Genomic DNA, 26115 nt, shown 5'->3' with positions numbered 1-26115 from the left:
TTTCCGTTTTGCCTTCCGTTCATGGGTTCCCCTGACGGAAATCTGAAATGGAACCCATGAACGGAAGCCAGCGCTGACGTGAAATGGCCCTTATACAGACGTTCAGCAGTCACATATTATCATACTTAATTCTTAAAGGGGTTGTCTAGTTTAGAAACCCCATTTTCCTATACTCTATTAGGGAATTCTGAGTTATTAGAAAGGGGGTTCCTCTATTCAGGATTCGCAACTCTTGGCCAGAGCGGAGAGTGGTTACAAAGAGTGTCTCTCGCTCTGGAGGACCTGTCCTGTATTATACAGACAACACATTGATATGAATGGGAAATGTGTAATGCCTCATTTCCCCTGTGGTGGCGCTGCAGGGAAATTGAACACTTACTAACAGTTTTCCCTCTGATTACAGCTGATCACTGGGGGTGCCAGCTGGGAGACACTTTGTTATCAGTTCAATGACAAGGGACCCTTCTAACAAGTAGAGATTGTCCAAAGTGGAAAAGCCCTTTAACAGTGGAGATCAGATAAAGCTCACTACTAACTGGGCCATTTAATTGGAAGATTGAAAGGTTTTCTTTAATATCAGAAAGGAAACCTTGGCTCGCTGTAATCAGACAGCCTTGGGTCTTAGCAAATCAGGTTGTAAAACGCGTCAAGAAGTGCTGTCGCTTTTTTTTTTTTTTTTTAAATACAGCAGCGAATAATTACACCTCGGATGAACTACACATTAGATTTCCAATTGAAAACAATGGCAGACTGTATGCAGGTGTATTTGAAGTGTATTTCGGAGCGTAATACAAGCATTTTATAAACCTGAAAATAAGCAGTGTGATTATAGCCTTATATAAAAGGCCATTTAGTGTACGTAAAAAACACGAAATTTATTTTTTCATGGGCATCACGGCAGCCCCTGTCCATATGACCCATTAGGGCAAATAGATGTCATGAAGGCCCCTATACCTGACTCCTCTCTATAAGCCAATGCAGACAGCTGCTGACATGGCGGACTCGTGCCATTCATCTGCATAGCTGCCATGTAATACTACATTTCCTCTTAAATTTATAACTAGGTTATCATCAGGAATTTGGAAGTTACAAGTCCAAAACACAGCAGCTCTAGTCCTACACTGTCCTCATATCTCACTTATCAAAACCGGTCCAACAATAAATGGCTAAATAACCGCAGTGATGGCACATAGCGCTGTGGACGCTGCTCAAGTATTGCAGTGTATTGTACCAGTGATCAAACAATCTCTTGTTCAAGTCCCCGAGGGGGACAAAAAAAATTGACATAACAATCAAAGTGGTTGTCCAGTCCTAAAAATTGATGGCTTAGATCCTAACAATATATGATCGGTGGAGGACCGACTCCCAGCGCCCCTGCCGATCAGCTGTTTTTAAGGGGCCGCAGCGCTTGTGCGAGCGCTGCTTTCACTTCATTTCTTATCTGCTCGTACTGTGAATGGCCAACACACTTGTAGAGGTTCACAGTATTACAGCCTTCTCCCATTCAAGTGAATGACTGGTGTCAGTGCTGCCGACCTCCGGGGATGACGTTTTCTCCATGTGATCGTTGCAGCCTGTGATTGGCTGCAGCAGCGCATGGGATGAAACGTCATACCAGGAGGCCAGCAGCACTCAGACCAGACCAGGGAGGAGTGAGAGGTCGCTATGGGAGCCCCAGGAGATGAGAGTATCTTTTTTTTAAAGTGGTCTTACGATTTTTTTTCTGCAAATTTGTAGCTTTTATGCAGCAAAAATCACAAGACTTGCTGTCAGGTCAATTCTGCATGGAAATTTCCAGCAACGTGTGAATGAGATTTTTAAAATTACCGTTAAAACTAATTTCCACCCGCAAATCCGGACGAAAATACTGCAGCAATAACGCTACGTCTGGGCCTTATAGTTTAAAGAAACAAAGCACGGTCCCAGACAAACTTCCCCTACAGTCACTGGAACACCAGGTACGACCACTCAATGACTAGGCCATCAGAGACTGGGTACTACTATATCACGACATCAGTAGGCAGTGATTTACTAAATACGCTACATTTTAGGTGCCAATTTCTGTAGCGACAACTCCTGGATAGAGTTAATGGGGTTGACCTCTTTATATATAATGTTACAGTGGATAAGGGGGATATATGGAACTTGCTAATATACTGTGTTTACAAGTTCTGCGCAATTTTATTTAATCTTGAAGCGCCCCCCCCCCCCCCTGGTTATCCAGGTCTACTCTATGGGCACCCACTCTGCGCTCGTCCTGATAATGGAAGCTGATAGAGGGGTTTGTGATGGCCCCAGTCCATCAGTGCCTCCCATTTTAATGCACTGCGTCTGCGCTAGTTTCCAGGCATGATAGCGCAGATAGAAGTATTTAATGAAGGGTGCTTCGCGTACTACTCCATCAGCGGGCATATTCGGGACGACAGCGGAGGGGCTGACCAAGGAAGAGACCTGTTTAACCAGGGAGCGGTGCTTCAAGCTAAAACACAACGGGACAGAATTTCTAAAAACAGAAGGGGGAATAGGTTAAGACAGGCATTTAAAACATCAATTAGTCTAGGTCGGCGGTAAACGCGTAAAATTTGTACACCTCTTTAGAAACTTCCCACATCTTTGGCTGCACGTGCGCTACGAGTACATGATATGCGCCACAACTTACACCAGTTTCTGGCACCGCCCCCTACCGCTAAACCCACTCCTTTTCTCACCGCTTTCGGAAAATGGTGAAAAAAGTAAAAAGTTGCACATTTTAGAGAAAACATGGCATGCATCAAAATATGCGACTTTCCCATGCCAGAAAACTTGCATCAAGCTTTTAATATACACCTGACAAAAACAGGGAAAAGTGAGTGCATCCCACACACTATATGACCAAATGGATTTGGACATTAGTATGGATCGTACTGAAGACTGGTGGCATGGTCATAGGATGCCACCTTTGCCACAAGCTAGTTTGTGAAATACTTGCCCTGTTCTCCTGTAAATGTTGTTATTATGAAGAGGAAACATCTAGGAGTAACAGCTCAGCCACGTAGCGGATGACCACACTAACTCACAGAGCGGGGCCGCAGAGTGCTGAGGCGCGTGGCGCATAGAGATTGGCTATTCTCGGTTAGATCTCTCTACAGAGATCCACACTGCCTCTGAAAGTGACATCAACACCAGAACTGTGCATCCGGAGATTCATGAAATGGGTTTCCATGGTCGCTGCTCACAAGCCGGACATCACCATGCACAATGCCAAGAGTCAGCTGCTACCTACTGGAATGTATCGTGCCTACTGTAACATATGTTAGAGGAGAGATAATGGCCTGGGGCTGTTTTTCAGGGTGGGGCCCTTAGCCTGAGGGGCCTACAGCATACAGACATTTTAGGCTCCGTTCACATCTGCGTCAGAGCCTCCGTTGCAGATTCTATGGTTTTTGCCAAAAAAATAACGCTGCATACTGCGCTATTTTTCTGCATAACGACGGACACCACCACTGAATGCGATAGATTCATCGGCTCCGGTTTTTCTGACGGAGCAGAACAGAAAGCCTTGATGCAGATGCCTTACATAATTGTAGCTTCCAACTTTGAGGGAACAGTTTGGGGTTTGGTGGTTTTCTGTTCCAGCATGACTCGGAGTCACACAGAGTCCTGACCTCAACCCCATCCAACACCTTTAGGATAAACTATATCGGAGCTTGTGAGCCAGGCCTCCTCCTCCAACATCAGTATCTGACCACACTAATGATCTTCTGGATGAATGGGCAAAAATTCCAAATCGTGTGGAAAGCCTTACCAGAAGAGTGGAGGCTGTTAGAGCTGCAAAATGGAGCCAAATACATATTAACACCCATGTTTTTGGTATGGGATGTCCAACAAGCTCATATAAGTGTGACGGTCAGGTGTCCACATACTTTTGGCCATTTATAGTTTATTTCCAAATACAGACAGCCTGAAAAACATAAAAGTCATACAGAACCTAATAGTCTACAGCCATGACTACCTTCAAAAATTGCACGACAGTTCAAGTGTCTGACTAAAAGCCATACCCTTCATCCATAAAAGACCTTTATAAAATGTAAGTATAAGTTGTGCCAAGTTTCAGTAGTCGACACATTTATGGCAAACAATTTAATTCTGAAATTATAGATAGAACGCAATTGTATGAGAATATCTGAAAGACATACGTCTTAAAAAATAAATAAGTAGGGATGCAAATAGTTACGTCATAGTCTGGAAGGGACTGTATGGAGCCGGCTCACGGGCTTGGCCCTCTCCATACTCGGCAGGTATTACTTCATGGTCACGGCCGTTTAACCACTTTGATGCCACGGTCAATAGCAACTGCGGCATCTGAGCAGTTAGGAAAAAAGGGGCGCCGCCGTCAGCCAATTTCCCACCACCCGTGGGTTGCCATAGCAGCCTGGTGCCCCATGTCTTAGGCCGAATTCACACGAGCGTGTTCAGTCCGTGATATATGGTCCGCAGGTCGGCCTCATTTCCCGGACTGAGCGCACTGCAGGGAGCTGGGCTGTTATCTTCATCGTTATCTATGACGCTAGAAGTCGCTGCCTCGCTGCGGGAAAACTGTCACGTACAGAAAACATGTTTTCAGTACGGGACAGTAGTTCCAAAGAGGCAGGGACTCCTAGCGTCATAGATAACGATGAAGATAAGAGCCCAGCTCCCTGCAGTGTGCTCAGTCCGGGAAATGAGGCCAACCTGCGGACCGTATATCACGGATTGAACACGCTCGTGTGAATCCGGCCTTACTTCTTTTTGTTCCTATTAAGACCTGGGTTTAATAGGGGCTGGTAAAAAATACAATTTACTGCAATACATAAGTATTGCATTGAATGGTGCCAGCGATCAAACTAGGGTTGTCACGATACCAGAATTTGGACTTCGATACCGATATCAATTTCAATACCAAAACGGTACTTTTGCCAACAATAATAATTAAAAACAAGTTCTTCCATTTTCTGATGTGAGGCGCGTGATGCGATGAATTTGATCCTCCATGTGCCTCACATTAATAGTAATTAACCCCATCATGTGTATATTTTATGTATTGAGACTTATTTTAATGTTTATTGTAATGCGTGTGTGTTTTTTTTATTTCACATTACTTTACTTTTTTATTTTTAAATTGTAACGTACTGGTATATATATATATCTATATACTGATTGTACACAGGCAGTTGTTAGGACATGCTTAAAGTGTAGCTAAACGTTCGACAAACTTCTGACATGTCATAGTGATATGTCAGAAGTTTGGATTGGTGGGGGTCCGAGCACTGAGACCCCCACCAATCGCTAGAACGAAGCAGCTGAAGCACTCGTGTGAGCGCTCAGCCGCTTCGTGTCTGTTCGGCTTTTTACGGAAATAAATGTATCGGTGTACGGACTCAATAGAAAGTCTATGAGCCCGTACTCCGTTAGATCGGCTTTCCGGAAAAAGCCAAACAGAAACGAAGCAGTTGAGCGTTCACACGAGCACTTCAGCTACTTCGTTCTAGAGATTGGTGGGGGTCTCAGTGCTCGGACCCCCACCAATCCAAACTTCTGACATGTCACTATGACATGTCAGAAGTTTGTCGAACGTTTAGCTACACCTCAAGTATGCCCTAACAGGAAATATGATCAGACAGCCCTGGGGTCCTTTGATGGACCCTGGGCTGTCTGCCCATATATGGTATGTCCCTCGATCGTGTCACAGGAATTCCCTGTGACGCGATCCAAAGGGCATCCCCCCTTCTCATTTTCCCCTGAATGCTGCTGTGGTGATTGATCACAGCATTCAGGGGAATAATGGCGGAGATGAGAGGATTCTCTGCAGTTATAATGCGGGGGTGTGGCTGTGTAATACAGCCATTGCCCCGTTCCTGACAACAAGTGCGCGCGCGGCCAGCATAAGGTGATGCGGGCGGCGCAGCACTAATGAGCGGCGGCACAGGCACTGAAGACAGAACATGGGGGTGCTTTGTAGTGCGCCCACAATGTTCTGTCTTCAGTGCTGCCGCTAATTAGTGGTGCGCTGGTCGCATCCCCTCATGCTGACCACACACGCACTTCTCAGGAGCGGGGCAATGGCTGTATCACACACCCGCAGCTCCGTTCTCATACATTCATGTGTTACTATACTAAGCTATGCTGCCGCACAGCTTAGTATCGAAATACATGAAATAACGGTATTGAACCGTTTGAGGGTGCATGGTATCAAAACAGTATCGAAGTTTCGATGCATCGTGCAACCCTAGATCAAACAATCGCTTGTTCAAGTCCTCTAGGAAGTCTTAAATAAAGTAATGTAAAAATAAAGAAACATAACTGGTATCGTCACACTTATAAAAGTCCAAACTACTAAAATATAGATGTATTTGACCTGCACGGTGAACACCAAAAGAAAAGAATGAAAAGCGTCAGAATTGCTGTATTTTGCGAACCTCGCTTCCCCCAAAAAAAAAATTAATAAAAAGTGATCAAAAAAAGTCTTATGTACCCCAAAATGGTAACAAACTGCAGCTCGCAGATTAGAACTGGAGGGTGAAGACATGGGTGAGCAAGATCAGGTAAGTAGCTGGGTCAATGTAGTTAGGGGCAGTAGAAAGGGGTCAAAGAAAATGAAGGCCAATCCGGTTTCTGACATTCCAAGCAAAATTGCCAAGTTGGGTGATGATGCGAGGGTGTCAGTCTCAGAAATGGCAGCCCTAGTGGATACTGATCTCCCTAACAGCCGGGAGAACAGCCCAGCTAGTAGTCGGCGGGATGGTAATGCAGGTAAGCCAAGACAATTGATAGTAGTAGGGGATTCTATAATTAGGAAGACGGATAGAATAATTTGTCGCCAAGACCACCTCAACCGAATGGTTTGCCGTCTCCCTGGTGCCAGGGTTCGGCATGTGGTGGAACGGGTGGACAAATTGCTGGGAGGGGCTGGTGATGATCCAGCTGTCGTGGTCCAGGTCGGTACCAACGACAGAATAAATGGTAGGTGGAGGAGCCTTAAGAATAATTTTAAAGAACTAGGCTACAAGCTGAAGGGAAGGACCTCCAAGGTTGTATTCTCAGGAATACGGCCTGTGCCATGCGCATCACAGGAAAGACAGCGGGAGCTCAGGGAGTTCCTAGAGCACTGGGCTGACTTTTCATTGGGGTACAAACTGTATTCTGCAGATGATTTGCACCTAAATGGAAGGGGTCCGCTGTGCTGGGGGAGAGAATTCTAGCTGGGGTGGTGGAGTATTTAAACTAGGGCTGAGGAGGGAGCTCAATGTAGAAAATAAAGGGGTAGTTAGGTTAGAGATGGGTCAGACTATATTGGTGGGGGGAGAAACAGACTGTGGGGAGAGGACTAGGCAACAAGATAAGGAGATCCTTTCGTTACAAAACAGCAGTGAAAATAAAAAAGCCCAAATAATGTCAAATCACATTTCTGATAATAAAAGTGAAAAACTGAAAGGCAAGTTAAAGTGTATGTTCACAAATGCCAGAAGTCTAGCAAGCAAAATGGGGGAGCTGGAGGCCTTGATACTGGAAGAAAATATAGATATAGCTGGTGTTGCTGAAACATGGCTGGACTCTTCACATGACTGGGCTGTAAATCTACAGGGTTTTACACTGTTTCGGAAAGACAGGACAAATAGGAAAGGTGGTGGTGTATGTCTGTATGTGAGAAGCGATATGAAGGCGAGTGTGAAAGAGACATTAGAGGGTGAAGATTGTGAGGAGCTTGAAACCTTGTGGGTGGAACTAGAAAGGGAGGTAAACACTGAAAAAATTACTTTTGGTGTAATCTATAGACCCCTCAATATAACTGAGGAGATGGAAGTTCAGCTATATAAACAGATGGAGCGGGCTGCACAGGTGGGTACTGAAGTGATAATGGGAGATTTTAATTTCCGGGATATTAATTGGTGTCATGGTTCGGCTTCAACTGCAAAGGGGAGACATTTCCTCAACCTGTTGCAGGAAAATTTTATGGGCCAGTTTGTGGAAGACCCGACTAGAGGTGAAGCTCTGTTGGATCTGGCCATTTCTAATAATGCAGATCTTGTTGGGAATGTCAATGTTCGTGAAAACCTCGGTAACAGTGATCATAATATAGTTACATCTTACCTATACTGTAAAAAACAAACGCAGGCTGGGAGGGCAAAAACATTTAATTTTAAGAAGGCCAATTTCCCCAGGATGAGGGCTGCAATTCAGGATATGGACTGGGAAGAACTAATGTCAAATAATGGAACAAATGATAAATGGGAGATTTTCAAATCTACTTTGAGTTATTATAGTGCAAAATTTATTCCTATAGGTAACAAGTATAAACGACTCAAATTAAACCCCACATGGCTTACACCTTCTGTGAAAGGGGCAATACATGACAAAAAAAGGGCATTTAAAAAATACAAATCTGAGGGTACAGCTGTAGCCTTTGTAAAATATAAAGAGCTTAATAAAATCTGTAAAAATGTAATAAAATTAGCAAAAAATACAAAATGAAAGGCAGGTGGCCAAGGATAGTAAAACAAATCCCAAAAAACTCTTCAAGTATATAAATGCTAAAAAGCCAAGGTCTGAACATGTAGGACCCCTAGATAATGGTAATGGGGAGTTGGTCACAGGGGATCAAGAGAAGGCAGAGTTACTAAATGGGTTCTTTAGCTCTGTATATACAACAGAAGAAAGAGCAGCTGATGTAGCCGGTGCCAGTGCTGTTAATATATCAGTTGATATACTGAATTGGATGAATGTAGATATGGTCCAAGCTAAATTAAATAAAATAAATGTGCACAAGGCCCCGGGACCAGATGGGTTACACCCTAGAGTTCTTAAAGAGCTTAGTTCAGTTATTTCTGTCCCCCTTTTCATAATATTTAGAGAATCTCTAGTGACTGGTATAGTGCCAAGGGACTGGCGCAGCGCAAATGTGGTGCCTATTTTCAAAAAGGGCTCTAGGTCTTCCCCGGGAAATTATAGACCAGTAAGCTTAACATCCATCGTGGGGAAAATGTTTGAGGGGCTATTGAGGGACTATATACAGTATTATGTGACAATAAATAGTATTATAAGTGACAGCCAGCACGGTTTTACGAAGGACAGAAGTTGTCAAACTAACCTAATCTGTTTTTATGAAGAGGTGAGTAGAAGCCTAGACAGAGGGGCCGCTGTGGATATAGTGTTTTTGGACTTTGCAAAGGCATTTGACACTGTCCCCCATAGACGCCTAATGGGTAAATTAAGGACTATAGGTTTAGAAAATATAGTTAGTAATTGGATTGAGAATTGGCTCAAGGACCGTATCCAGAGAGTTGTGGTCAATGATTCCTACTCTGAATGGTCCCCGGTAATAAGTGGTGTACCCCAGGGTTCAGTGCTGGGACCACTATTATTCAACTTATTTATTAATGATATAGAGGATGGGATTAATAGCACTATTTCTATTTTTGCAGATGACACCAAGCTATGCAATATAGTTCAGTCTATGGAAGATGTTCATGAATTGCAGGCAGATTTAAACAAACTAAGTGTTTGGGCGTCCACTTGGCAGATGAAGTTTAATGTAGATAAATGTAAAGTTCTGCATCTGGGTACCAACAACCTGCATGCATCATATGTCCTAGGGGGAGCTACACTGGCGGATTCACTTGTTGAGAAGGATCTGGGTGTACTTGTAAATCATAAACTAAATAACAGCACAATGTCAATCAGCTGCTTCAAAGGCCAGCAAGATATTGTCGTGTATTAAAAGAGGCATGGACTCACGGGACAGGGATGTAATATTACCACTTTACAAAGCATTAGTGAGGCCTTATCTAGAATATGCAGTTCAGTTCTAGGCTCCAGTTCATAGAAAGGATGCCCTGGAGTAGGAAAAAATACAAAGAAGAGCAACGAAGCTAATAAGGGGCATGGAGAATCTAAGTTATGAGGAAAGATTAAAAGAATTAAACCTATTCAGCCTTGAAAAACGACGACTAAGGGGGGACATGATTAATTTATATAAATATATTAATGGCACATACAAAAAATATGGTGAAATCCTGTTCCATGTAAAACCCCCTCAAAAAACAAGGGGGCGCTCCCTCCGTCTGGAGAAAAAAAGGTTCAAGCTGCAGAGGCGACAAGCCTTCTTTACAGTGAGAACTGTGAATCTATGGAATAGCCTACCGCAGGAGCTGGTCACAGCAGGGACAGGAGATGCTGCAAAAAAGGGTGAGATAATTTCCTAGTACAAAAAAGTATTAGCTCCTATGTGTAGAAATTTTTCCTTCCCTTTTCCCGTCCCTTGGTTGAACTTGATGGACATGTGTCTTTTTTTAGTCGTACTAACTATGTAACTGTCAATGGGGCGTGTGATGGTAAGGGGGCGTGTAACATGGCTGTGACACTGTCCAATCAGCTATGGACAGTGTTACAGTAAGAGCTCTCGGCAGACAAGGACTCTCCTCTCTCCAGCTCTTGCACTGTCCGTAGTAGTGACACGCCCCCTCGCAAAACTCGCGAGAGATCAGTCTTGTCCTTGTCTGCCGAGACCTGAAGAGTGAGAGCGTGCCCACGCACACGCTCTCCAGCTCTTGCTGTGACACTGTCCATAGCGGATTAGACAGTGTCACAGCGATGTTACACGCCCCCTTGCGATTACATGCCCCATTGACAGTTCAAGGGGTTATTTAACCCCTTCCCGACATTTGCCGTATGGGTACGCCATGGAAAGCCATGGACTTTCCCGCAAATTGCCATATCCATACGCCATCAAACACGATCGCTGCACTTAAGGTGTTTGCAGCTCATCGGGACCCCAGCAATGAAATTGCCCAAGTTCCGGTGGCTGCAATGGCAACCGGAGGCCTAATACAGTCTTCCCGGTCTGCCTAGCACAGAAGCCCGTCAGGACCCGCCCGGCGGCAGAGCCTGATCAGCTTCCGTAGCCGCCGGAAGCTGATCCGGCGTCATCAGCGGTGGAAGTCAGCTGTAGGTTACAGCTGACATCCACCTGTAACGGCAGGAACGGGAGCTAGCTCCGATCCCTGCCATTAACCCCTTCGATGCAGCAATCGAAAGAGATCGCTGCATCTTAGCGGTTGCTAGCAGATCGCCAGCCCTGACAGGCAATCAGGACTGGCGACTGCTGCTATGGCAACAGGAGACACAATGGCCTGCTGCTCTGCCATTACGGAAGCCGATTAGGCCCCGCCAGAAGGCGAAAACCTAATCGGCTTGCTGTCAGTGAATAACTGACAGATCTAATACATTGCACTACATAGGTAGTGCAATGTATTAGAAAAAAAAGGTCACAGTTGGACCTTCAAGTCCCCTAGTGGGCCTTGAAAAAAAAGTGTCAAAAAAAAAAAAAAGTTTAATAATTCAAAGTTTGAAAACATAATAAAAAAGTTTCAAGTAATAAAATAAAACACAATCACCCGGTTCCCTTATCAAGTCCTTTATTATTGGAAAAATATAATAAAACCACATGTATTTGGTATCGCCGCGACCGTTACGACCTGAGGTATAAAAATATTATATTATTTATTGCACGTGGTAAACAGCGTAAAAAAAACCCGTAAAAAACTATACCAGTTTGTTTTTTGGTCACTTAGCCCTACAAATATTGAAATAAAAAGTGATCAAAAAGTCGCACATATCCAAAAACGGTACCTATAAAAACTATAGCTCGTCTCGCAAAAAACAAGCCCTCATACAGCTCCGTCGACAAAAAAGTTAAACGGTTATGGTTGTCACAACATGGCGACAGAAAAAATGCATTCTTTTTGCAAAAGTAATTTTATTGTGCAAAACGTTGTAAAACATAAAAAAGTGCTATAAATTAGGTATCGCCGGAATTGGTCTGAACCGCAGAATGAAGGTAAAATGTAATTTATAACGCATGGTGAACGCTGTATAAAAAAAAACCTTAAAAAACTGTGCCAGAATTGCGGCTTTTTTTCTGTCACCTTGCCTCCCAAAAAAAAGAATAAAAAAGGTGATCAAAAAGTCGCATGTACCCAAAAATGGTACCAATAATAACTACAGCTCGTCCCGCAAAAAAAAGCCCTCATACCACTACGTTTATGAAAATATTAAATTAGTTAAGGCTCCAATAAGTCAGGAAATAAAAAATATGCAGTTGTGCGGCCCGAGGGGAACATTTCTTCTGTTTCAAGAGGCGATTTATCAAGGCCCTAAAATTAGGGAACCAGGAAGGGGAGAGCCCAAACATATCTGCTGGAAGTGAGGGTGTCCGTATTATACCAGAACACTTTCCCAGCAAAATTCCCCAAACTGCAAAGGTGCGGAGTGTGGACCAAAAGGGGCAGAAGAAAGGACGCCATTTATCAGTGCGACACCGGCCTGTGCAGAAAGGATTGTGTCACAGCGTAACACACATCTATGGATTATTTTATTGTTTTTTTACCCCATTATATACCACTTGACTATGCCCAGCTTACATGTACCCCCCACATTATTATACCACCTGACTATGCCCCTTATAAACTCTGCCCAGCTCACATGTGCCCCCACATTATAAACTGAAACACCAGCAATACTCAAACAAATATACTACCAAGCAAAATCCGCTCTCCAAAAGCCAAATGGCGCTCCCTCTGCTCTGAACCCTACAGCGTGCCCAAACAGCAGTTTACTTAGACATATATGGCATCACCATACCCTGGAGAACCCTTTTAATAATTTTTAGGGTGTGTGTCTCCAGTGGCATAAGCTGGGCACAACATATTTGCCACTGAAATGGCATATCTAGGGAAAAATATTAATTTTTAATTTGCACCATCCGCAGGGTATTCATTTATGGAAAAGACCTGTGGGGTGAAAATGCTCACTACGCCCGTTAATAAATGCCTTGAGGGGTATAGTTTCCAAAATGGGGTCACTTCCTTATTATTTCACATCTGGGCCTCTGCAATTGTGAAACAATACTTTGTAAATTGCTAAATTAGGCCTCAATTTTACATGTTACTCTTTCACTCCGGAGCCTGGTCGTATGTCCAGGCAAAAGATTAGGGTCACATGTAGGGTGTTTCTAAAACCGGGAAACCCAGCATAATAATTAGAGAGCGGTCTTGTTATGGTAGCACAAGCTGGGTACCACATATTGGCATATCTATGAAAATAAATCCCATTTTTACTCTGCAACATGGAGTGCACACAAATTTCTACAAAACACCTGCAGGGTTAACATGCTCACTACACCCCTAGGTGAGTGCATAGAGGGGTGCAGTTTCCAAAATGGGGTCACTTCTGGGGGGGTTCCACTGTTTTGGTCCCACAGGCGCCCAGAAACTAATTGTAATGGATACGGGGTAGGGAGACGACAGATGAGCCCTAATCTGCCCACAACTCAGTCCCTGCCTACTTGCACGGCCCGTCCTAAGTGACAGCATACAACTGGGCGACGGTCTCTACGCTCAGTAAGTGAAAGACAGACAACACGAGACAAGGGCACACAGAAGCAAAGGGGAAGTACGGGCAGTTGCCCACAGAAAACCGTGAGCAACAGGCAGTGGTGAACGAGCCGAATCAAACCAGGAGAGTACGTAGTAGCAAAACAGAGCAGGAGAATAGTCAGGCAAGCCAGGGTCAAAAGTTACAGCGGTCAATCAGGTAAATAGCAGAGCCAGGAAACAAGAGAATCACAGGAAAGGAACATGCTGCAAGTGAGGGTATAAATAGACCAAGGGCGGGAGCTAGAACCGTCAGGCCAGGTTGTGATTGGTTCTCCCTCTCCTGAGCCTGCAAGCCTGAGTGGTAACAGATCGCGTCACTCTAGCAGACCTTGGAGCTGATGAAGGCTCATTAACGCCTGTGTCAGGCAAACCCTTTACACCAATCCAGCAAAATCTGCACTCCAAATGGCGCTCCTTCCCTTCTGAGCCCTGCCGTGTGCCCAAACAGCAGTTTATGACCACATATGGGGGTATTGCCGTACTCGGGAAAAAAAGTTTTACAATTATTGGGTTCTTTTTTTCCTTTATTTGTTGAGAAAATTAACAATTTTGAGCTAAAGCTACGTCTTATTGAAGAGAAAGGATTATTTTTATTTTCACTGCCCAATTCTAATAAATTCTATGAAACACTTGTGGGGTCAAAATGCTTACTACACCCCTAGATAAATGCCTCAAGGGGTGTAGTTTCCTAAATGGAGTCACTTTTTGGGCGTTTTCATTTTTTTGCAAAGCCCGTGAGGGGACAAATGCGACATGGCCTCCGCAAACCATTCCTGCTAAATGTGATCTCCAAAAGCCAAATAGCACTCTTACCCTTCTAAGCCCTGCCGTGTGTCCAAACATCCATTACCACATGTGGGGTATTACTTTACTCGGGAGAAATTGCTTTACAAATTTGATGGTGCTTTTTCTCCTTCAGTCCTTGTGGAAATTAGAAAAAATTAGCTAAACCTGCATTTTCTTTGAAAAAATGTAGATTTTTATTTTCAGGGCCTATTTCCAATAATTTCTGCAAAAAACCTGTGGGGTCAAAACACTCACTATACCCCTAGATAATTTCCTCAATGGGTGTAGTTTTCAAAATGGGGTCACTTGTTGGGGGGTTTCCACTGTTTTGTCCCCTCAGGGGCTTTATAAATGTGACATGCCCTCTCAAACCATTCCTGCTGAATTTGAACTCCAAAAGCTAAATGGCACTCCATCCCTTCTAAGCCCTGCCGTGTGTCCAAACAGCCGTTTATGACCACATGTGGGGTAATGTTTTACTCAGGAGAAATTGCTTTACAAATTTGATGGTGCTTTTTCTCCTTCAGTCCTTGAGGAAATTAGAAAAAATTAGCTAAACCTGCATTTTCTTTGAAAAAATTTAGATTTTTATTTTCAGGGCCTATTTCCAATAATTTCTACAAAAAACCTGTGCGGTCAAAATGCTCACTACACTCCTAGATCATTTCCTTGAGGTGTGTAGTTTCCCAAATGGGGTCACTTTAAGGGGATTTCCACTGTTTTGTCACCGCAAGAGCCCTTCAAACCTGACATGGTGCCTGAAATATATTCTAATAAAAATAAGGCCCCAAAATCCACTAGGTGCTCCTTTGCTTCGGCGGCCAGTGCTTCAGTCCAGTAGCACACTAGGGCCACATGTGGGATATTTCTAAAAACTGCAGAACCTGGGCAATAAATATTGTGTTGCATTTTTCTGGTAAGACTTTGTGTTACAAAAAAAATGGATTAAAAATTAATTTCTGCAAAAAAAAAACGAAATTTGTAAATTTCACCTCTACATTGCTTTAATTCCTGTGAAACGTCAAAAGGGTTAAGAAACTTTCTAAATTTTGTTTTCAATACTTTGAGGGGTGCAGTTTTTAAAATGGGGTGACTTATTGGGGGTTTCTAATATATAAGGCCCTCCAAGTCACTTCTGGCCCCTGCAAAAATAGTTTTTTGAAATTTTCTTGAAAATGTGAGAAATTGCTGCTAAAAGTTTTAAGCCTTGTAACGTCCTAGAAAAATAAAAGAATGTTCAAAAAAACTTTGAACATACGGGGGATGTTAATTAGCAACAATTTTGTGTGGTATAACTGCCTGTCTTACAAGCAGATACATTTAAATTGAGAGAAATACTACATTTTTGCAATTTTTCGATAAAATTTGGTGTTTTTCCACAATGAACATATCGAGCAAATTGACAGTAACAAAGTGCAATGTGTCACGAGAAAAAAAATCTCAGAATCGCTTGGATAGGTGAAAGCATTCCGGAGTTATTACCACATAAAGTGAAACATGTCAGATTTGAAATATAGGCTCTGTCAGGAAGGTCAATAGTGGCTAAAGAGGGAAGGGGTTAAATATCAGGCGCCAAATATAACGGCACCGATATCTATATAACAGAGAAGGGTAAAAAAAACCTGTAAAGTGCCCCAGGGTTTGTGCAGCCCTCCCCATTACATGCTGCACATGTATGGGCAGGTGAAAAGTTCTCTTTAATGACCAAGCAATTTATTACGGTTTTTTCATCGTCCCATTCAAAGAGCTATAATTTTTTTATTTTCCTGTCGACATATCTGTACAAGGTCTTGTTTTTTTTGTGGGACAAATTGTATTTTTCAATAGCACCATTTTGGGGTACATAGAATTTATTGATTAACTTTTACTTACTTTTTTGTTGGGGTAATAGAAAAAAAAACCTGAAATTTCTGTTGTCTGTGTCTTAAATTTACATCGTTTACTGTGTGGTATAAATAACATAACTTAATTGTGGGGGTTGTTACGATTGCGGCGATACCAAATTTATATAGGTTTTTTATGTTTTACTACTTATACACAGTAAAAACTATTTTTTTTTCTAAATTATTTGTTTTTGCGTCGCCATATTCTAAGAGCCACAACTTTTTGATATTTCTGCTGACATGGCTGTACAAGGGCTTTTTGTTGGCAGGACGAGTTGTCGTTTTTATTGGTGCCATGTTGGAGTATATGCGACTTTTTATCAAAATTTTTTGAACGCAGGATGAACAGAAAACAGCAATTCTAGCATTGTTTATGATTTTATTTTTTATGGCGTTCACTGTGCAGGTTAAATAATGCAATCGTTTTATAGCTGGGGTCGTTACAAACACGTTTCTCATAATAAACAATTTTGCAAGGGGAAAAAGTGGGTTTTTAATTAGTATTTTTTTTACTTGGGACTTATTTATTACAAACTTTCCCACTAGTGGACTTTACTGTGCACTTTACTGTGCGATCTTTTGATCGCTTTTATAATAATACACTGCAATACTTCTGTTTACTATGCCTGTCAGTGTAAAACCGAAATGTCTCTGGCTTGGCCTAACAGGCATTTACTAAGGGCAGACCTGGGGGCCTTTGTTAGGCCCCCGGCTGCCGCAGAAACCATCTGCAGCCAACAATTGCATCGTGGGGTGCCGGTGGGGTGAGGTGAGAGAGGGAGCCCCCGAACCTCTAAAACCACTTAGATGCAGCGCTCGCTATTAAGCGCCGCATCTGAGGGGTTAAACATGATTGGAGACAACTGCTAGTGGTCTCTGATCGATGCCCTGAGGAACGAGGCTGTTAGGAACAGCCTGGGCTTCAGGAGCACACCGCCAGACGCAGGAAAACCTCGGCGGCGGCGCTTCAGAAATACTACACGAACGGCTGAGGTAGGAACACAAAACAACGGTCGTTATGGGGTATTCCAGGCCATAACACGTGATGGCATACCACTAAGATGTACCGTCTCATGTTGATCATTGGGACCACCATGTGTTGCTAGAACGAAGGGGCCACAGCGCTTGGCCAGTGACACAGGAGGGAGTGACACTGTGCAGAGAAAATGTCAGAGGCCTCGCTCCCTTGGTTCCTGTGGTCAGAGAGGGTCCCTGCAGTTGGATAAAGGCATGTCCTAGCAAAACGTGGGTCACTTGCTATGGTGGGATTACCACTTAAATATAAAATTAGTTGTAAGAAAATCAAGATGATATCTCAGATAGTTTATATGTTCTCCCATGTTTATGTTTCTGCCAATGCACATTCAGTTACTTTAGTATGAAAAGAGCCGCACAACATTATTTCTCATTCTTTTCCAAGTTGACGCCTCACATTCGAGCAGTGAGTGTCCTGCTGGCATCCATCAAATCCAGATTTCACTGTCCCAAAGCCAGATGTGGACTCATCAGCGTCAGGGCTCATTGCAATGTGCTTAAAACTAGTGCAGAAGAGTTAGCAACGTGCATGGTGATCTGCGGCTTGTGTTTTCGGTCATGGAAACCCAATTCATGAAGCTCCTGATTGTTTTGTGTTGGGGATTGTAGACATTTCCACTTTATAAGACATAATTTACAGATGACCCCACAGCAGGATAGATCCTTGCTGAACTGACTGGTAAGAAAGCTGCCATCACATGAGAGTGCCACGCTGCGGGTTACTGAGCTCTTAGTATTTCTCATATTGATCTATAGTTATTGAATGGCTGTATGATAAATGTAATGCATATAAATACATACACACAGAACATGCCTGTAATGTAATCTGTGACGTTCATGGGTACGCGAGAATTGCTTGTGGTGATCACAGATGTATTTAGGTTATGGTTTCCATTTTTATAATATTAATGCTGTCCAGGATCAGGAAAACCATCTAACGTTATAAATACCTTAAGTCCTTAGCAGCATCCGACGTAGTTACGTCGTACGTGCGCTACCCCAACATGACGCGGGTAGAAGCGGACTCTGATCCCGGCCGTTCAACATAAGTTTTATACAGAGGAAGGGGACTCTCTCTGCCCACACAATGAAATCGCAAGGTGCCGATGACAGCCAGAGGCCTATTGAAAGCATCCAAGGTCGGTCATCAGTGCCCTACTATTAAAGAGGCTGTCACCACATTATAAGTGTCCTGTCTCCTACATAATCTGATCGGCGCTGTAATGTATATAACAGTGGTTTTTATTTTGAAAAACGAGCATTTTTTAGCAAGTTATGAGCAATTTTAGATTTATGCTAATTAGTTTCTTAATAGACAACTGGGCGTTGTACAGAGGAGTTTGTGAGGCTGACCAATCAGCATCATACACTTCTCATTGTTCCCGCCCAGCTTCTTTCACTGCACAATCACACTGTAACAATGGGCTGGAACAATGAGAAGTGTAGGACACGGATTAGTCACTGATTGGTCAGCGTCATACACTCCTCTGTACAACGCTCAGTTGGTCTAAAGTAAAAACACGCCCAGTTGTCTATTAGGAAACTAATTAGCATAAATCTAAACTAGCTCATAACTTGCTCAAAAATGCTCGTTTTTCAAAATAAAAACCACTGCTGTTCTCTACATTACAGCGCCGATCACATTATGTAGGAGACAGGACACTTCTAATCTGGTGACAGAGCCTCTTTAAGCCTTGCCAGAGTCATAGCAACAAATGAGCACGGAAACAGCACTCAAAGAAAAAGTGACGTTTATTCACCCAACAGATGCAACGTTTCACTACCTCAATGGAAGCATTTTCAAGCAATAAGTGATAGTAACACACAGGTATATATAGAGAGAACCTAGTTCAATTAACAAGTGCTATAAATATTAGCAATTTATACAAATCATGCAAAAAAAAACACATAGTGTAACAGAGTATCCAAGTACAAAAACACCTGGTTAAGAGTCAAAGTTAGACATATAATAATATAAGAAAATATTAAGTCATGTTGTATCAAACATGTACATGTAGACAAGTGTAATATACAAATTAGGTGTCAATAGCGATCAATATTAAAATACAGAAAAGCGGACACTCGCCAATCCAAGTTAACTAACAAAATTACTCGCGTGTCGACTACTAGATTCTCTGCGTCTCAAGTGCCGAGTTGCGCATGCCCAAATCCTAGCTGTCCATTGGGTAAGGCTGTACTCGTGTTCTGTGGTTGCTATGGCAAAGCACAACATCGCGGAATGTGACACAATTACAGCAACTTCAAAGGCTGATTCAGCCAAGCAGTCGCATTAAGGTAAGTGTGCTGTGCAGCACCATCTTTGCTCAGGGCAAAATACCATTACACGGCAACCTATGTGAATAGAATGATATGAAGGTTATATCCAAGTCAGGGATAGTATGTACTGCTATACCAACGGAGTGCATAAGAGTTGTATATCACGTACTTCACTCAAAGGCTTGGCTACAGTTAGTGCCTTACGTCCCTAGAGACAAAAGGTCACCCACATATAGAAATGCGGGAGTCTCGAATCTCAAAAATCCACTCAGCCAGTGTGTCGCTATATAATCACCACAAAGGTATACGGTGAAAGTCAATCCGGGATATGGTATGCGCAGATATATCCGAGTTGTGCGATGTCAAAACAGCAATACAGGATACACGAAAAAACAAAAATATAATATTTTTATTCAATAGCGATCTTAGGGACAGAAAAAACAGATCACAAGTATTCAGTCCTTCTTAGTCCAGTTGGGGAGTGTCCATTAATATCAAAAATCAGACATCATTTTGTCAAAAAAGCACGAAGAGTCAGATTAATAAACTTCGATCTGTTACAGTATAATCATTACTCTCCATTTCCAAACACCACAATCTATTTGGAACGTTGAATGAATCATGAACAGATATCACAAGGCAAGGGAACACTCCCCATGGATCAACAATGGCCACACCAAGGGAGGCCGTATATATGAAAAAGTAAGAACTAGATCTTCATGAAATAAAGACCAGACTAAAGTCAACATTGAAATAAATTAAGTGGATAATCAATATTAAGACCATTCGGATGTAATGAGTTCAGTTTATTAATCCATTGAACTTCCCGTCGTTTAAGGATCAATTCCCTATTACCCCCACGTTTCAGAGGAGGGACCCTGTCAGCAATAGTAAACCTAAGTTGTCGTACATTGTGCCCCATCTCCACCAAGTGTCGTGCTACAGGGAATTCAACTTTTTCCGTGCGTATGCTGGACTTATTGTTATTCAACCTTAGTCGACACTCAGTTGTAGTTTCGCCCACGTAAATTAAATTACATCCCGCTACGGGTAAAACCTTTAACATCAAATCCTACTATACCCGCAGAAGCGATTTCGTTGTATATGTGCTGCAGTGCCCATGTAATTTAACCCCTTAATGACCAAGCCATTTTTTTACGTTTTTCCATCGTCGCATTCCAAGAGCTATAACCTTTTTATTTTTGCGTCGACATAGCCGTATAAGGTCTTGTCTTTTGCGGGACAAGTTGTATTTTTTAATAGCACCATTTTGAGGGACATTATTTATTGATTAACTTTTATTAACTTTTTTTTGGGGGGGGGGGTAGAAAAAAATCTGAAATGTCACCACACTTTTTTGCGTCCTAAATCTACACCGTTTATCGTGTGGGATAAATAACACAATAAGTTTATTCAGCGGGTTGTTACGATTGCAACGATACCAAAAATATTATATTATAAAAACACATAATTGGTATCGCCGCGTCCGTAACGACCCCGACTATAAAGCTATTACATTACTTAACCCGCACGGTGAACGCCGTAAAAAATGAAATAAAGAACGTCGGAAAAATTGCTGTTTTCTGTGAATCCTGACTTTAAAAAAATGTGATAAAAAGTGATCAAAAAGTCGCATCTACTCTCAAATGGTACCATTAAAAACTACAAGTCTTCCCGCAAAAAAAAGCCCTCATACAACTGCATCGGCGAAAAAATAAAAACGTTACGGCTCTTCAAATATGGAGACACAAAAACAAATAATTTTGAAAAAAAAAACGTTTTTACTGTAAAAGTAGTAAAACATACAAAAACTATACAAATTTGGTATCGTTGCAATCATAACAACCCGCTGAATAAAGTTATTGTGTTATTTATACCACACGGTAAACGGCGTAGATTTAAGACGCGAAAAAGAGTGGCAAAATTTCAGATATTTTTCTATTCCTCCCCAATAAAAAGTTAATCAATAAATAATATGTCCCCCAAAATGGTGCTATTAAAAAATACAACTTGTCCCGCAAAAGACAAGACCTTATACGGCTATGTCGACGCAAAAATAAAAAGGTTATAGCTCTTGGAATGCGACGATGGAAAAACGTAAAAAAATGGCTTGGTCATTAAGGGGTTAAATTACACGGGCACTGCAGCACATATACAACGAAATCGCTTCTGCGGGTATAGTAGGATTTGATGTTAAAGGTTTTACCCGTAGCGGGATGTAATTTAATTTACGTGGTCGAAACTACAACCGAGTGTCGACTAAGGTTGAATAACAATAAGTCCAGCATACGCACGGAAAAAGTTGAATTCCCTGTAGCACGACACTTGGTGGAGATGGGGCACAATGTACGACAACTTAGGTTTACTATTGTTGACAGGGTCCCTCCTCTGAAACGTGGGGGTAATAGGGAATTGATCCTTAAACGACGGGAAGTTCAATGGATTAATAAACTGAACTCATTAAATCCGAATGGTCTTAATATTGATTATCCACTTAATTTATTTCAATGTTGACTTTAGTCTGGTCTTATTTTTATGAAGATCTAGTTCTTACTTTTTCATATATACGGCCTCCCTTGGTGTGGCCATTGTTGATCCATGGGGAGTGTTCCCTTGCCTTGTGATATCTGTTCATGATTCATTCAACGTTCCAAATAGATTGTGGTGTTTGGAAATGGAGAGTAATGATTATACTGTAACAGATCGAAGTTTATTAATCTGACTCTTCGTGCTTTTTTGACAAAATGATGTCTGATTTTTGATATTAATGGACACTCCCCAACTGGACTAAGAAGGACTGAATACTTGTGATCTGTTTTTTCTGTCCCTAAGATCGCTATTGAATAAAAATATTATATTTTTGTTTTTTCGTGTATCCTGTATTGCTGTTTTGACATCGCACAACTCGGATATATCTGCGCATACCATATCCCGGATTGACTTTCACCGTATACCTTTGTGGTGATTATATAGCGACACACTGGCTGAGTGGATTTTTGAGATTCGAGACTCCCACATTACTATATGTGGGTGACCTTTTGTCTCTAGGGACGTAAGGCACTAACTGTAGCCAAGCCTTTGAGTGAAGTACGTGATATACAACTCTTATGCACTCCGTTGGTATAGCAGTACATACTATCCCTGACTTGGATATAACCTTCATATCATTCTATTCACATAGGTTGCCGTGTAATGGTATTTTGCCCTGAGCAAAGATGGTGCTGCACAGCACACTTACCTTAATGCGACTGCTTGGCTGAATCAGCCTTTGAAGTTGCTGTAATTGCGTCACATTCCGCGATGTTGTGCTTTGCCATAGCAACCACAGAACACGAGTACAGCCTTACCCAATGGACAGCTAGGATTTGGGCATGCGCAACTCGGCACTTGAGAAGCAGAGAATCTAGTAGTCGACACGCGAGTAATTTTGTTAGTTAACTTGGATTGGCGAGTGTCCGCTTTTCTGTATTTTAATATTGATCACTATTGACACCTAATTTGTATATTACACTTGTCTACATGTACATGTTTGATACAACATGACTTAATATTTTCTTATATGTCTAACCAGGGCCGGCCTTAGGTTGGATGGCGCCCCGTGCGGGATTCTCTATTACTGCCCCCCACAAAACAAAAAAAATTAACCACATTATATATTTAGACAAACACATACTGGAACATATATACTATACATACATAGAGACACATATTTAGACATACAGTGAAGGAAATAAGTATTTGATCCCTTGCTGATTTTGTACGTTTGCCCACTGTCAAAGACATGAACAGTCTAGAATTTTTATGCTAGGTTAATTTTACCAGTGAGAGATAGATTATATAAAAAAAAAAAAATAGAAAATCACATTGTCAAAATTATATATATTTATTTGCATTGTGCACAGAGAAATAAGTATTTGATCCCCTACCAACCACTAAGAGTTCAGCCTCCTCCAGACCAGTTACACGCTCCAAATCAACTTGGTGCCTGCATTAAAGACAGCTCTTACATGGTCACCTGTATAAAAGACTCCTGTCCACAGACTCAATTAATCAGTCTGACTCTAACCTCTACAACATGGGCAAGACCAAAGAGCTTTCTAAGGATGTCAGGGACCAGATCATAGACCTGCACAAGGCTGGAATGGGCTACAAAACCATAAGACGCTGGGTGAGAAGGAGACAACTGTTGGTGCAATAGTAAGAAAATGGAAGACATACAAAATGACTGTCAATCGACATCGATCTGGGGCTCCATGCAAAATCTCACCTCGTGGGGTATCCTTGATCCTGAGGAAGGTGAGAGCTCAGCCAAAAACTACACGGGGGGAACTTGTTAATGATCTCAAGGCAGCTGGGACCACAGTCACCAAGAAAACCATTGGTAACACATTACGCCGTAATGGATTAAAATCCTGCAGTGCCCGCAAGGTCCCCCTGCTCAAGAAGGCACATGTACAGGAACGTCTGAAGTTTGCAAATGAACATCTGGATGATTCTGAGAGTGATTGGGAGAAGGTGCTGTGGTCAGATGAGACTAAAATTGAGCTCTTTGGCATTAACTCAACTCGCCGTGCTTGGAGAAAGAGAAATGCTGCCTATGACCCAAAGAACACCGTCCCCACTGTCAAGCATGGAGGTGGAAGCATTATGTTTTGGGGGTGTTTCTCTGCTAAGGGCACAGGACTACTTCACCGCATCAATGGGAGAATGGATGGAGCCATGTACCGTCAAATCCTGAGTGACAACCTCCTTCCCTCCACCAGGACATTAAAAATGGCTCGTGGCTGGGTCTTCCAGCACAACAATGACCCGAAACATACAGCCAAGGCAACAAAGGAGTGGCTCAAAAAGAAACACATTAAGGTCATGGAGTGGCCTAGCCAGTCTCCAGACCTTCATCCCATCGAAAACTTATGGAGGGAGCTGAAGATCCGAGTTGCCAAGCGACAGCCTCGAAATCTTAATGATTTACAGATGATCTGCAAAGAGGAGTGGGCCAAAATTCCATCTAAGATGTGTGCAAACCTCATCATCAACTACAAAAAATGTCTGACTGCTGTGCTTGCCAACAAGGGTTTTGCCACCCAGTATTAAGTCTTGTTTGCCAAAGGGATCAAATACTTATTTCTCTGTGCACAATGCAAATAAATATATATCATTTTGACAATGTGATTTTCTGTTTTTTTTTTTTATATATAATCTATCTCACTGGTAAAATTAACCTACCCTAAAAATTCTAGACTGTTCATGTCTTTGACAGTGGGCAAACTTACAAAATCAGCAAGGGATCAAATACTTATTTCCTTCACTGTACACACACACATATATATATATATATATATATATATATATATATATATATATATATATATATACACACACACACACACACACACACACACACATATACACACATAATGGGTCTTATACAAATACATATAGGTAAATATATGGACATACAGGCCCAAATATACCCACGCAGGCACATATATACACAGAACAGATAGTTACCTGCAGTTCCTATGTAATACCAGATAACACAGTGATAACTCTCTGAGTACAGATAATGTATTAGTGTTACCTGCAGTCCTATGTAACACCACAGATAACTCACAGTGGCACATGCAATATTGTTGGAATGCACATCCGCCATACATACACGGATAGCGTTAAGAGGTTAAAAGGGATTGTTCGGGTTGATTTTATGTGGCAGCAGGAGAGGAGGGCTTCAAATAAAAAAAACAGCCCATACATACCAGGATTGGAGTCAGCACCCGGAAAACCCAGGCGAGTGCCACTCGGCCGCCGGGTGCTGATGCTGCCGTCACGGCATCACTGTCCATATATGGACAGTGATGTAAGAAGCAGAGCAGGAGAACCGGGGCAGAGTGCTAGTAGTGCTCTGCCCGGGACTATGGCTCTGGGGCTGCCTCGGAAAACACTGTCCATATATGGACAGTGACGTGAGGGGCTGCTCCAGCGCTCTGGCTGGGGCTTCCACTTCTAGAGGGAACCCCAAAGGTGACACTACCAGGGAGGGGGGCTGTGTGGCACTACCTGGGAAAGGGGGCTGTGTGGCACTATCTACGGAGGGTGCTAAACTTATGGGGGTACAAACTGGGGGACCGAACTTCTATATGGGGGAATAAACAGGGCCTAATGTCTATATGGTGGCACAAAGTGACATTTTCTGCCATTTTACTGCCGCCGTGAGTTACCCCACAAAGGGGCCTACTAAGTCTTGTGTCGCCCAAGGGCCAACATAAACCTGGAGCCGGCCCTGATACTTACCGCTCTCCTCCCACACGTTCCTGTGCTGGGGGCTTCTGTCATCTCTGTTCTGTGTGTACACAGAGTGACTGCAGTGGTGACATTACGTCGACAGTACATGACTACCACAGCTAATTACTGGTCTCAGCTGAACGCCGCTGAGGCTATTAATAGGCTGCAGTGGTGGTGTACGGTCAACATGATGTCACCGCTGCAGTCACTTTGTGTACACACAGAACAGAGATGACAGAAGCCCCCAGCACAGGAACGTGTGGGAGGAGAGCGGTAAGTATTAGTTATTTTTTTTTATTTTAACTCCCCCTGCTGCTTCAACAACATGTTTAATTTGTATTCTGGACAACCACTTTAAAGGCTATGCCCCACCTTTGAAATGGTTCTTTTTTTTTTTTTAAATA

General features: G+C 42.5%; 1 protein-coding gene across 4 annotated transcripts in view; it reads right to left on the bottom strand.

Annotated features, from left to right (window-relative positions):
* TDRD6 (tudor domain containing 6) overlaps positions 1-26115 on the bottom strand; it is an 81591-nt gene that overhangs the window by 44588 nt on the left and 10888 nt on the right. The window lies entirely within an intron of this gene.

The sequence above is a fragment of the Rhinoderma darwinii genome, chromosome 4, assembly GCF_050947455.1.
Source record: "Rhinoderma darwinii isolate aRhiDar2 chromosome 4, aRhiDar2.hap1, whole genome shotgun sequence".
Taxonomy (NCBI): Eukaryota; Metazoa; Chordata; class Amphibia; order Anura; family Rhinodermatidae; genus Rhinoderma; species Rhinoderma darwinii.
Note: the sequence above shows the minus strand (reverse complement) of the source record. Positions and strands in the feature narration are given on the sequence as shown.